This window comes from Canis lupus, chromosome 26, assembly GCF_011100685.1.
Source record: "Canis lupus familiaris isolate Mischka breed German Shepherd chromosome 26, alternate assembly UU_Cfam_GSD_1.0, whole genome shotgun sequence".
NCBI classification, from domain to species: Eukaryota; Metazoa; Chordata; class Mammalia; order Carnivora; family Canidae; genus Canis; species Canis lupus.
Window position 1 is genome coordinate 38,634,731 of NC_049247.1, and position 12,502 is coordinate 38,647,232.

Sequence of the window (12,502 nt, forward strand, 5' to 3'; positions counted from 1 at the left end):
TCGGAGGCCACGAAGACGTCCTGTGCTTCCAACGCCCCCCTGTGCTCCGCAGGGAGCGGGACGCAGAGCAGCACGGCCGCGGGCTGCAAGGTCCAGCGTCGCCCCAAGACCGCGCCACCGCCCCTGCAGCCTCAGCAGTCGGGCTGCTGCCCCGAAAGCCCTTGCCGCGGCCAGGCCAGGACAGGGCTCTTGCGGGCTTTGCTGTCGGGCACCCGTCCAGCCCAGGCAGCGCCAGGCGAAATACCGAGTGCAATGAAGTAAAACGCATAGTCTGGGGGCCTCCCAGCACCCCCACCCCGTGCACAACGAGAGTAAGAATTTTCCTTGGGATATTTTTCCTGGTAGTTTTATTTTATTTTTTAAAGATTTTATTTATTCATTCATGAGAGGCACAGAGAGAGAGGCAGAGACCCAGGCAGAGGGAGAAGCAGGCTCCATGCAGGGAGCCCGACGTGGGACTCGATCCCAGGACCCCGGGGTCACACCCGGGCCCAAGGCAGATGCTCCACCGCTGAGCCGCCCAGGGGTCCCCCTTTTCCTGGTAGTTCTAAAAAGCTATTGAAAAACACAAAACCCGCAGGTCCGGAACGACATCCTTCCAAGAAGGGGTCCCATCAGCTGCAAGCAAACCAGCGAGGGAGGCGCCCTGCTCGCGGCCGCACCGAAGCCCTCCTTCGTGATCCCCTGTGGTGGGGACGCTCGGCAACCCACGCAGGACGCCCTCCCCGTATTCAAAGTGCACGGTGATTTATGAGTGACTTTCTTCCACAGCTTTTACGAGGAGGCATTTTCTAGCCGTCCCACGTGGGCTGCTAACATCTGCACTGATGAAAGAATCGTAAAGAGCAAAATTCACAAAGGATCACCACTATCAGGTTTAAAAAAAAAAAAAAAGAGAGAGAGAAGCAACGCATTATAATTTGATGTACCGATAGGGTTTGAAGTACTTTCCAACGTAAACTTCAAAAGATCATAATGAATATTAGATTCCAGGGCAGCGCACATCGCGATTTCAAAATTACTGGCCACCAGGAAGCTAAACCCACCGATGAAAGGACGTAACCATTTATTACGTCCACGGGCATGATGTTGAGCTGTGATTATATGTAAATCTAACGTCTCTACAACTGGTAACTGTGGGATTAACTGGATATGTCTGCAACCTTACAATAGGGCAAACAGCCGGTAGTGAGAGGAGTTAATCGGCCCGTGGATAGGTTGCAGCTGCAAAATGAATCACCCCTCTTTGAAAATCTGGATTTTAATCTCGAATGGTCTCTATACTGTAAGTCAGCGCCCTTTTGAAGCCTTTTATTAGCAACCCTCTTCTTCCGGTGTCTCCAGCTGCCAGCTGTCTCCGTTAGACTCGGGGGGTGGGGGGTAGCTTGAAACGGAGGGGCCCTGAGTGACGCAGGCGCCCCCGCGGTCACGCAGCCCGGGCTGGAGCAGGCCCACCTCCTGCGAGCTGCGGACCTAATGGGAATCCCACGACCCTTTCCCGTGCCTTTACCTCCCCCCCGTGACATGGGGCCACTGCGGACGGCCCAGCGCACCGGCAGCCTGGGATGCGTCCCGGAGGCCAGGTGTGCGGAGCATCTGCGAGAGTCTGGCCTGCAGGAAGTGCTCAGTCCATGCAGCCGGGGCTGCGGCTTCTGCCGTTATTTAGCGTCACCGTTAGACACGGTCCTCGTGGGCTTTGCTGGCATTTCCCCGTCATGAGCTTGTGAGTCGGCCGCAGGGACGGTCGTGCGAAGCTGACCGGGGCAGCGGTCGGCGGAGCTCTGTCTTTTGGGGAAGGCTGGTCCCCGCGATCCCCTCCACTGCTTCCCCAAAGTCTAGCCCATCCGAGACCTTGTGTATCCTGGGGAAAGCCCTGCAGAAACTTAAAGAAACGGGCGCCTGGGGGGTCAGTCGGCTGGCTGTCCGTCCACCTTCGGCTCAGCTCACGGTCTCAGGGTCCGGGATGGAGCCCCGCATCGCGCTCTGCCTGAGATTCCCTCTCTCCCTCTCCCGCCGCCCCTCCCCAGCTCATGCAGGCGCACCTCGTAATTAAATAAAGAAAATCGTTAAAAAGTAAGTAAATGCAAGAAGCGACCGTCTAGGTGAGCTGTTCCCTACCAAGAGCACGAGGTTAGAAAGGAGGGAGGCGAGCGCGGCCACGGCCGCGGGGAGGGAGCCCCTCACGGCTGACCCACACCACGGGACGATACCAGCGGGCCGCACGATCTTTCTTCCTTGAGCATCTTTCAAAGCAGGAGGAGTGATACTCACCTGCCTGGAACAATTCAGGTCTGTGTCTGCCAAGATGGCTTATCCAGCCCCGTTCCGACGCTGATAAATTTTTCATCGTCTCCTCTCTAGCTGTGTCCAAATGGCCATCGCGCGTAATCTCCCAGGATATTAACGTTTGGAGTACATGTGCCTGCCGAGGCTTTTAATATAAATGAACATTTAGAGAATAATTTAGGATTGGAAGTCCCCACCATTTCACATTTCGTGAAAGTATGTCAAATTTATGTCAGAGCCTCAGATGCAGGACTGTATTTTTTTCCATCGGGAGAGCATGGCGTGCGCACGACTTGAGCGCACACGGGACACCACACAACTGCTAGTCTAACACTGCAGAGGGCTCCATGCAAAAAACCAAGACAGAAACATTTGGGCAGACCATTCTAACCACCCTGATACAAACTCGTGAGAAAAACAGCACAGATAAAGATAAAAGAAGGCTTTTAAAACTTTTTTTTTTTCAATTATTCGAACTAGCAAGGGATTACTGAACAGTGTCAATTAAAATTTCCACCGACTCACACACCACAAGCAGCTTCAGAATCAGGCTTTTGCCAGACATCTCCTGGCCCTAAAACGCCTCACCCTGTAGTTAACAGCTGGTGACCCTACCTCTGTTAATAAAGAGGACATAGCTACGTTACTAGAGACGAAAATAAGTAACAGGTAAGCAAGGTGATGTTTATTAAGGGCTTACTATGGGTCCAGCACTATAGTTTTGAAATATCTGTTTATTTTAGAGAGACTGAGAGAGTGAGTGGGGGGAGAGGCGGGGGAGGGACTCTTCAAGCCGACTCTCCACAGAGTGTGGGGCCTGGTGCGGGGCTTGATCCCTCAGCCCCGAGATCATGACCTGAGCGGAAACCAAGAGTCGGACGCTTAACCAACTGAGCCGCCAGGCGCCCTGAGCCAAGCACTATGTTAACTAGCACCTCACAAACACCTAAAACCTTAACCCACGTCAAAGACCACAGGAAGCATATACAGTTATTACACCACCTTATAGATTAAAACACAGGTTTTTAGGGGCGCCCGGGGGGGGGCTGAGCTCGTTAAGCATTTGACTCCTGGTTTTGGCTCAGGTCGTGACCTCAAGGTCATGATATTCAGTGCTCAGGAGGGGAGCTGCTTGTCCCTCTCTCTCCCCCTACCCCTCTCCCTCGGCTCGCATGGGACACCCCCTCCCCCACCTCTAAAATAAATAAATAACATCTTCTAAAAATATGCTGAGTCTTTGGATGGAAACAATGGGAAACATGGAGATATGGATCAGGGTGAGGGAAAAATCTGTCTGTTCTAAACTGTGGCCTCAGTGGGACATTGTGTCGTCCCTGTCCCAGTCACCCAGGCCAGCTGGTGGTATGCCCTGGCCTGTCACCTGGGCCAGCTGGTGGTGCACCCCTGGCCTGTCACCTGGGCCAGCTGGTGGTGGGGCCCTGGTCTGTCACCTGGGCCAGGTGGTGGTGGGGCCCTGGTCTGTCACCTGGGCCAGCTGGTGGTGCGCCCCTGGCCTGTCACCTGGGCCAGCTGGTGGTGGAGCCCTGGCCTGTCACCTGGGCCAGCTGGTGGTGGGGTCCTGGTCTGTCACCTGGGCCAGCTGGTGGTGGGGCCCTGGGCCAGCTGGTTGTATGCCCCTGGCCTGTCACCTGGGCCAGCTGGTGGTGCGCCCCTGGCCTGTCACCTGGGCCAGTTGGTGGTGGGCCCCTGGCCTATCACCTGGGCCAGCTGGTGGTATGTCCTGGCCTGTCACCTGGGCCAGCTGGTGTTAGGCCCCTGGCCTATCACCTGAGCCAGCTGGTGGTATGCCCTGGCCTGTCACCCAGGCCAGCTGGTGGTGTGCCCCTGGCCTGTCACCTGGGCCAGCTGGTGGTGGGCCCCTAGCCTATCACCTGGGCCAGCTGGTGGTATGCCCTGGCCTGTCACCTGGGCCAGCTGGTGGTGGGCCCCTGGCCTGTCGCAGGCTCACAGAGACACTCAGGCCCTCCTTTCTCAGGGACGTACTGGCCGCAGGTGACTACAGCAGCTCTCTCATGTTCTCAGTGACCAATATGTGAGGGTGACAAAAAAGGGTCAAGGATAACGCTGTGATTCTGGGCTTGAGCAACTGAGTCCCACAGAACTGTCCTTTTCAGAGATGAGCAAACTGGGAGGGACGGGATGATAAAGGGAGAAACAGGAGTTTTCCTTGGACCAGCTGTGTTTGAGTTGCTCTCTAGACAAGCAGGTGGCATCTGGGGAGAGACCCAGGCTGAAGATGCACACTTGGGATGCAGGGCCTCAAAGCCAGATGGGGAGGGTAGAGATGGGCCCGCGGGACTGCACCCTGGTCACTGCCACACCCAGACCAGGCCGGGGGAGAGGAGAGGAGAGGGACTGATAGCTCAATGCAGAGAGAGGCAGGAAAGATGGAAGAGGCCAGTGAAGCCAGCATTTTGAGGATGGACGGAGTGAGTTATCAACGCTCAAGTACCGGGGGTGGGGGGTGTTAAGTGGGAGGAAGGCTGATGACTGATCACTGGATTATGATCCAACCTCATCACTGATGTCACGTTATACATATCATTTTCTGTCCTATTGTTTCCATTGGCCATTAAACACTCTTTGAAATCATATTTTTTTCAGTAGCCTCCACACCCAACACGGGGCTCAAACTCATGACTTCAAGATCAAGACTTGCGTGCTTCACAAACTGAATCAGCCAGGTACTCCTGAAACTATATTTTTAATGCCTATGTAATATCTTTTACTATAAATGCACAATGATTTATTTAATCAAATTGCTATTGTGGATGTTTACATTATTTCCAATTTTTTACTTTTATGAGTAATAAAGCAAAGTCCTCCTTGAATGCCAATCAGTCGTACTTAAGTGAGTTCACGGGACTATCACACCACATGTGAACGTGGCACAAAATACAAGGGAAATGTTGCTACTAAAGATTATTTATCATAAGCATCAGTCACATTTGTATTACTTCATTATATTATAATTATATATTAAATATTAAATTATAATTAAATATTATAATATTTAGTTCTATGATTGAATATTAAATAGCATATTTATACTAATTATATAATTATAGTCATAATATTGTAACAGAGAAGTTAGGGAAATTCTGGCACCTAGAATTTCATCCCTACATACTGCCAACTATTTTATTAGCTATTATTATTACTTTTTTAAATTCTTGTTTTCTTTTTTACAGGAGAGTGGGATTTAGAGAACAAAGTGTTTGCACCCTTTTACGTCAGGAACAAATTCCCTTTGGCCATAATTCTTGCTGCAGTAAATTGTGGAAGTTGTATTTGGGGATTTTTATTGCTACTTACGTAGGCTCTTCTTTGTACGGCAGATACAGTGTAGGCAAGACCATTTACAATAAAAAGTGCTAAGTGCACAAACGTTCCCATTCTATCCCTTGACTGACGCTCAGAAAACAAAGGCAACCAAAACCCCCATGAAGCCAGATGCCCAAACTTGTCAGGTTTTCCTCTTCCCTACCCTTCAGCTCGTGATCACATGTAAGGAATCTCAAACATGATGCAGGACCCTGTAAGATCGGGTACACACTTCCTGACATGGGTCTCAGGGTCCTTTACAACCTGGCCAGTGGTGTCCCCTCCACTCCCTCGCACTAGCCACATGCATTGTGCAGGCTCTCGGGTCCCCCGCAAATGCTCCCCTTCCCGCTGCAGTGCCCTCAGCTCCGGCTGTCCCCTGGGCTCGGCATGCAGTGCTCTTATCTATCACTGCTAGGCAGATGCCGAGGGCAAGGGTGCGGGAATCAGACAAACCTCGCTCCCCCCTGCCCTGCTCGTGTGCTAGTTGTGTGACCCTGAAAAATCACTGAGCTTCTCAGAAACTCCTTTTCTCATCTGCAAATGGCGACAATGATATCCATACCCCACAGGACGGTGGTGACAATTACGTAAAGTAAGCCGTCAAAAGTGTCTGGGCCGATAACTAGCTGTTATGTTTTTAAACTTTGCTTTTGAATAGATAGTAAACGCACATGATTCAAAACTCAAAAATATACCAAATAACAGATCTCCCTTCACTCCATCCCCAGAGGAAGCTCCCCTACCAGAGGCTGTGTTTCTTTTCCAACTTTTTGCTGGAGATACTCTACACGAAGGGAAGCGTGGCAAACACAGGTACTGACGTCTTTCTTCTCTCACTTCCTAATGTATCTTGGAGAGCGTTCCCTGTGTGTACACAACCATTCATCTTCTTCTTTTTTAAAAACAGCAGTAGGGGGGCACCTGGAAGGCTCGGAAGTTGAGCATCTGCCTTAGGCCCAGAGCTTGACCCCGGGGTCCTGGGATCAAGTCCCGCATCGGGCTCCCTGCATGGAGCCTGCTTCTCCCTCTGCCTGTGTCTCTACCTCTCTCCTGTGTCTCTCAAGAATAAATAAATAAAATTTTTTTAAAAATAAAATGAAAAAATAAAGCAGCTGTAGGGATCCATGATATAGACGCACTATCAGTAAAATAAGCCATTCCCCCATGGACAGACTTTAAGATTGCTAGTCATGTTTTTTCTCAAATACGTTATTATAAAAGTTCCCGAATACAAACAAAAGTTGAATTTAACAGTAAACACTCATATGCTTACCAGCTAGATTCTATAAATAACATTTTATTATATACTTGGCTTTATCAAATGCCTAACGATCCCTTCATCCCTCTATCCATCCCTCTCATATTTTTATTAATTTCAAAACATGTTGCACGTTTCATTACACCTCCCTCAAAATATTTAATGCATGCCATTTATTATTAGGTAGTAAATTTTCATCATCACAGTTAGTGCCTCCATGAAAACTTGGAGAAACACTACTTCACACGCGTGTGGCTATTCTGCAGAAACCGAATTGTTGGGAATATGTGCTGATAATTTTCAGGGATTTGCCAACTTTTCCTCTACTGAGGTAGTAACAACCGACACCCCCATCAGCGACTCAGGCAAGTCTGTTTCTATTTACCTTTACACTTCTATTATCAAATTCTTAGTTTTTTAAAACCTTTTAAAGATTTTTTTTAGAGTTTATTTTAGGGAGAAAGAGCATGTGCATGTGCGACCTGGGGACGGGTGGCTGGGCGGGGGTGTAGGACCAGTAGCTCAGAGCGTGTCTGTATTTGGAGATGGGGTCTTTAAAGGGTGATCAAGGTAGAAGGAGGCCCTAACCCAACCTGACTGATGTCCTTGTAAGAAGAGAACTAGGGAGGCGAGCGCGTGAGGACACGGCAAGACGACGGCTGTGGGCCAGTCCGGGAGAGGCCTCGGGAGCACCCCCCGACTCTCTGACCTGCAACTAGGGGCCTCCCGGACGGCGAGAGAGTGCATGTCTGTTGTTCCCGTCCCACGGCCTGCGTGTATCACCGTGTGTGACCTAGTATCACAATGGCCCCGAGCACACTCAGGCACAGCCCTCAAGGGCACCCCGGAGGCTCTGGGGCCTGTCACAGCATAGACCATTCGAGGCACAGGGAAGACTCATACGTCTTGGCGACTATATCACAACTGAGGGGGAAAAAACAGCGGTTCTTTATTTTCCATTTAGAACAAAGAGACGAGGCTGATTTTAAACTAAAACCTCTGTTCTCTAGATTATAATGCGAACATATAATTAAATTTGATTTTGATTGGGTAAGGCTCTCTCAATTATAATTCTCACGGATTTAAGTCATAAACTATAATGGATTTACATGGTGTGAGAATTTAGTCTGATTATAATAAGCCACTCAAGCTGAAGGAGGTGCACGCGTTCGCAGCAACCCTGCATTGTTGGGACCGTTGAAAAATCACTATAATTTTTACTCCGGCTGTAAAGTGGAATGGTATTTTTCAGATTTAGTAGTTCCCTCTTTCCTACTGGGTTGGTTTGTTTCAAAGAGATGCTTTCCTTAGAGAACGGAATCTGAGGCCCTGCCACACTCAAAGGCATTGTGCAAAAAGAAGAATTAATCATGGGACGTGCAGTCCTTGAGAGTGCTCTTGTGGCCGTGCGCTTCACCCGTGATGGTGGCCGTAATTCTGTATTAAAACTATACGCCAACTTTGACAAACTGTTCATTTCCCTTCGTATTTGGGGCGAGTCACTACACGGACGGCACCACGTAAATCATGACGGAGATCAAGCAACGGCTGGTTTTCCCTTCCAGATGCGATGGACGCCCGGGAATCGCACGTCGTTCTCTGCTACGGTGCCACGATCCGGAGGCTACATGGTTAATCTCCCTGACAGACGCGATAAAATCACCCAGCCAGGGACGGTGAAAGCTGTTAATCAGGAAGATGACCTTTGAAAGCCTTACTCCTTTCATAATGGTTGCTAGTTAAATATGAACATCTGGGAAATCATTATGAATTCATTGTGCATAAATCTATTGCCCTATGTACAAAACTCCTTTTTATTACAAACAGACTTTACATAATAAGGAAAGGATAAATGTGTCAACGTTCTCTTTTTTTTCTAACCACGCACATATTTGATGCACCACTTATTAACAAAATTCGACATCGCCCTTGGATGTCTGTAATGCTAGCTATAAAATGGGGATAATAATATTTGGTTGAGAACTATCTAAAAAGGTTCAATGTTTTAGCAATGCTATGAGAATCTAAATGCCTCAAATGTGCTAATTTTTATGATGTTGTCTCAGAGGTTCACTTGGATGTTTATCTTACACGCATACAATATAAACTGAGTGAAATGGCCTTTTGTTTCATGCATACGTACATGATACCAGTTGACAAATTTAAGAAGCGATTTTTCACAAGCCATTCATTTCTTCTTCTAATTTTTTTTTCTTTTTTTTTTACTGATCTACAAGGAATCTTCCAGCATGGGCATCCACACCGTTCAGCGAAGAGGTGTCTTCTAGATTTGTTAGGGACGCAGATGTCTGAATGCCTGAGTTCCTTACGAAAAGTGAAAGACTGAATAAGGATTTTCCCACCTAACAAGGCCTGATCGCCAATGCCGGAAGATTCTGAGAGGCAATTCTCATGCCATTTGAAAAGGAATACTGAATTTTACACAATGGGAAACAATGACCAGATTGCAGTTCTCCCTGATGGTGTTGGGACACCAGGGCCGTTCTGTTATAAATCTCAATTTTCTGAAGTATGTAACTAAGACAGACCCTAATCCCAAATGAAACTTAATTGAAAGTTGTTTTTAAAAACATGGTAGGAGAGATTTCTCTTTCTAGTGTTGCCAAATAAAACCGACTCTGGGCTTTTTTCTTCATTGTCACTGTGGCCAAGTTAGACCATAATGAGAACCAGTCTTCTTGACTTTAACCCAGCAGCTTAAACACCATTTAAAATCTAGATTCTTTATTAAAATACATTAAAAAGGGTTTTCACAAAGCTTGGCATTCAGCGTGTCCGTTTTTATCCACAACAGAGAGTAACATACATATGTAAATATAACCAAGGGCAAAACACAGTGTTTATTCATTTATACTCGTGGATAAGGGATTTCTATTCCCTACAATCAGCTCTCCTGCATTAACACTAGAGAAAAAACTAGTTCAATACATTCAAAATGAAGAAAAAACTGTAGCGGAAGCAGAAGGCTAACATCCCGCGTGGATTAGGCCCGAACATCTCATTAGAGCCCCTTGTAGCATGTAGTTCACATTAGTGACACTGACCAAATTGTAATTGGGTGAATATTGGTGTAATTGGCGGGCGGCCCGTCTCCCCCACATCAGGCTGTGGACGCGGGGAGCTAGAGCACTTGTTTTGAAGAGTGACTGTTTGCCTGGGGAGAGGGGCTGAGGACGCACGAGAAGAGGTGATGGCCATTGCCCGCCACGGGGCAGCTCCTGCAGGTGGAGGGGCTTCGTTTCTCTCCCTGCATCCAGCTCAGGACAGCAAGGAGCAGGGGCTCCCTCAAGCTGCTGAAAAACTGGGGGAAAAGAGATGAGGGGACCTTCTCCCGTAGCAGAGTTCGGTCCAGGACTAGACCCCAGCCCCACACTCTCTCCATCTGACCATGGTGCAGCCTCAAGGAGAGAAAAGATAATCCCTTGGCGTTTGTTTGTTTTTATAAAGCAGAAAACCAGCACTTTCTCCAGCCTCCAATCAATGGCTCATGAGTTTGGCTGCTCATCGGAATCATCTGAGGAACATTTTAGAAGTATCTGGGTCCCCCTCGCCAGAGATCCTGATTCAGAAGGTCTGGGATCCTCCCCGGCATTTCTATTTTTAAAAAGCTCCACAGTTGAATCTGATGCATATTCAGGCTTCAAGTTCTGTTCTTGTCCAAACCTAGCAAATGTTCTATCCCTATCCTCCCCTAAACTATAAACATCTTTGTGGTTGAAAGGGGAGGATTTGAAGTGTATGCACAGTGATACCTCCTGAACATCTACTGAAGTGCCAGGCGTTGTATAAAAGGGTTTCGTAGATACGCATTTGGTTAATAGGCAGTAAACGTCGGATCCATGCTTACAGAGACCCAGTTACCATTTCTTTAAACTTATTAAAACAAAACATGCGTGCCTGATTTCTAACGTACACTTTATCTCGCTCTTTAAAATTTCAAGTATGATGGTCCACTTCAAGAGTTCCTGAACAAACCAACCAACCAACCAACCAACCAACCCACCGACCGGGCAAAGCCTCCTTCTAAGCCCAAGACACTTAAGAACTCATGTCGTGCTCTCTCCTGATCCTACTAACAGTATCTCTGATGCCCCCGCAAAGCCCTTCACAAATATTTATGATCCCTAAGGTGGATCTCGTGTGTCCCTGAACAAGCCGTGCGAGCTACTACATGGGGCCTGATGTCTTCCCCGTCGGCTCTGGCTGCCGCCCCTCCCCACGACATCTGACACTCAGGCTCTGAACTCTTCGACAGCGTCTATTCATCAGCTGCCTCTGGCGGACAGATCACCGCTTTGCCACCATAACTTGCTGGACGCTGTTGTCTCTGCCAAGCATTTTGCCCACTTCCGACGGATACCACATTCTCCAGGTGCTTTTGTGCCGATGAGCCAGAGTCCTTGGAAGACTTAAAGTTGCTGTGAGCTCTCTGAGGTTCACGAGATGCAAAAGTTACCGCACATTGCATGAAAAGTGGCTGAGGATACCCCACTCTTGGATCCCGTGTTGTATTTTTCCACACGAGCACTAGAGCAGCATTGTCCCCAAAGGTTTCCACGACTGTAGTGAAGGGCTCTCTGCTTTTCTTTCGAGTTCCCTCCTCCCACGTCTCTGTAAGATTCACTTGGCCTTTCAAGTGGGAAGGGCTGGTCGACGACCAAGAGCCGGGCACCGCGATGCTCTCACATAGTTCACTCCCAACCATCACCAACGGGGTATTATTAGGCTAACTCTGACTCCATATCCGTCCCGGGAAAGCGTTCTCTCTCCAGAAGTTGTGACCGGTGTCTCCCGTGACCTGTCTACCAGCTAGCCCAGTGAGCCATGCCCAGATACGTCTGCATCTGGGTAACAGGCCTGCCTTAGGCTCTGCCTAGGGCCCATCACGAGGTCAACGTCAATAAGAACGTGCTTCCCAGTATGAGCGAGGGTACGAAAGGGCCTACCGAGGTGGTGAAAGAGCAGGTGCTCCTCCGCGTGGCCTCCCGGGCCTTCCTCTGTGCCTCACACCCCGAGCAGGGCTACGCGGTGACTAAATGTCTTATTGAACAGGTGCAGGAAAGCTTCCACCAACAGAAAAAGTTCTCAGTCCTGAGCAGAGCCACGTCCCCTGCTGAAAACCAGCTTGAGAGAGTTGTGGGAAGCCAGGTCATCGGGAGGCAAGATTCCACATAAACACTGCTTTATGCTCACTTACCAGGCAGCCTGGGGGTTTTCACCGACCTTCTCCGCCTAGAGATCTGTGCTTCACCTCTTCCTCCATCACTCTAGTTCTCCCTCATTCATTTCCTGTCCACGCGCATTGTCTTCTTTACGTCTTGCTGGGAAATGTGCTTACAATCTTTTCTGTCCAGATCACCTATCCTCGAATTCGTCTTTTCTGATTCTGACCCTAACCACACACGGGTGCTCTTCTTTCCTTGTCCCGACATTCAGAGATCCTGCCTTTCAGAGAACTGACTGGATGGTTTGGAAGGGAGTCGGGAGCAGTGACAGGGGCAAGGCTCTAGAACACTTGGGTCTCATATTCTGACCCCATTTTGTCCCCGGGTTTGTGTGTCCTGAAATGTCGAGACTTCATCCCGTAGC

At 48.9% G+C, this 12,502-nt stretch overlaps 1 protein-coding gene and 1 long non-coding RNA gene across 8 annotated transcripts in view; both read right to left on the reverse strand.

Annotated features, from left to right (window-relative positions):
* The window catches only part of RNLS (renalase, FAD dependent amine oxidase), a 277,680-nt gene that overhangs the window by 206,539 nt on the left and 58,639 nt on the right, over positions 1-12,502 (reverse strand). The window lies entirely within an intron of this gene.
* Positions 898-12,502, reverse strand: part of LOC119866256 — a 59,363-nt gene continuing 47,758 nt past the window's right edge. Inside the window, exons 3-4 of the long non-coding RNA XR_005379570.1 lie at positions 2,272-2,431; positions 898-1,882 (exon numbers count right to left, since the gene is read on the reverse strand). This is a non-coding gene — a long non-coding RNA (uncharacterized LOC119866256). The remainder of the gene's footprint in view (positions 1,883-2,271; positions 2,432-12,502) is intronic.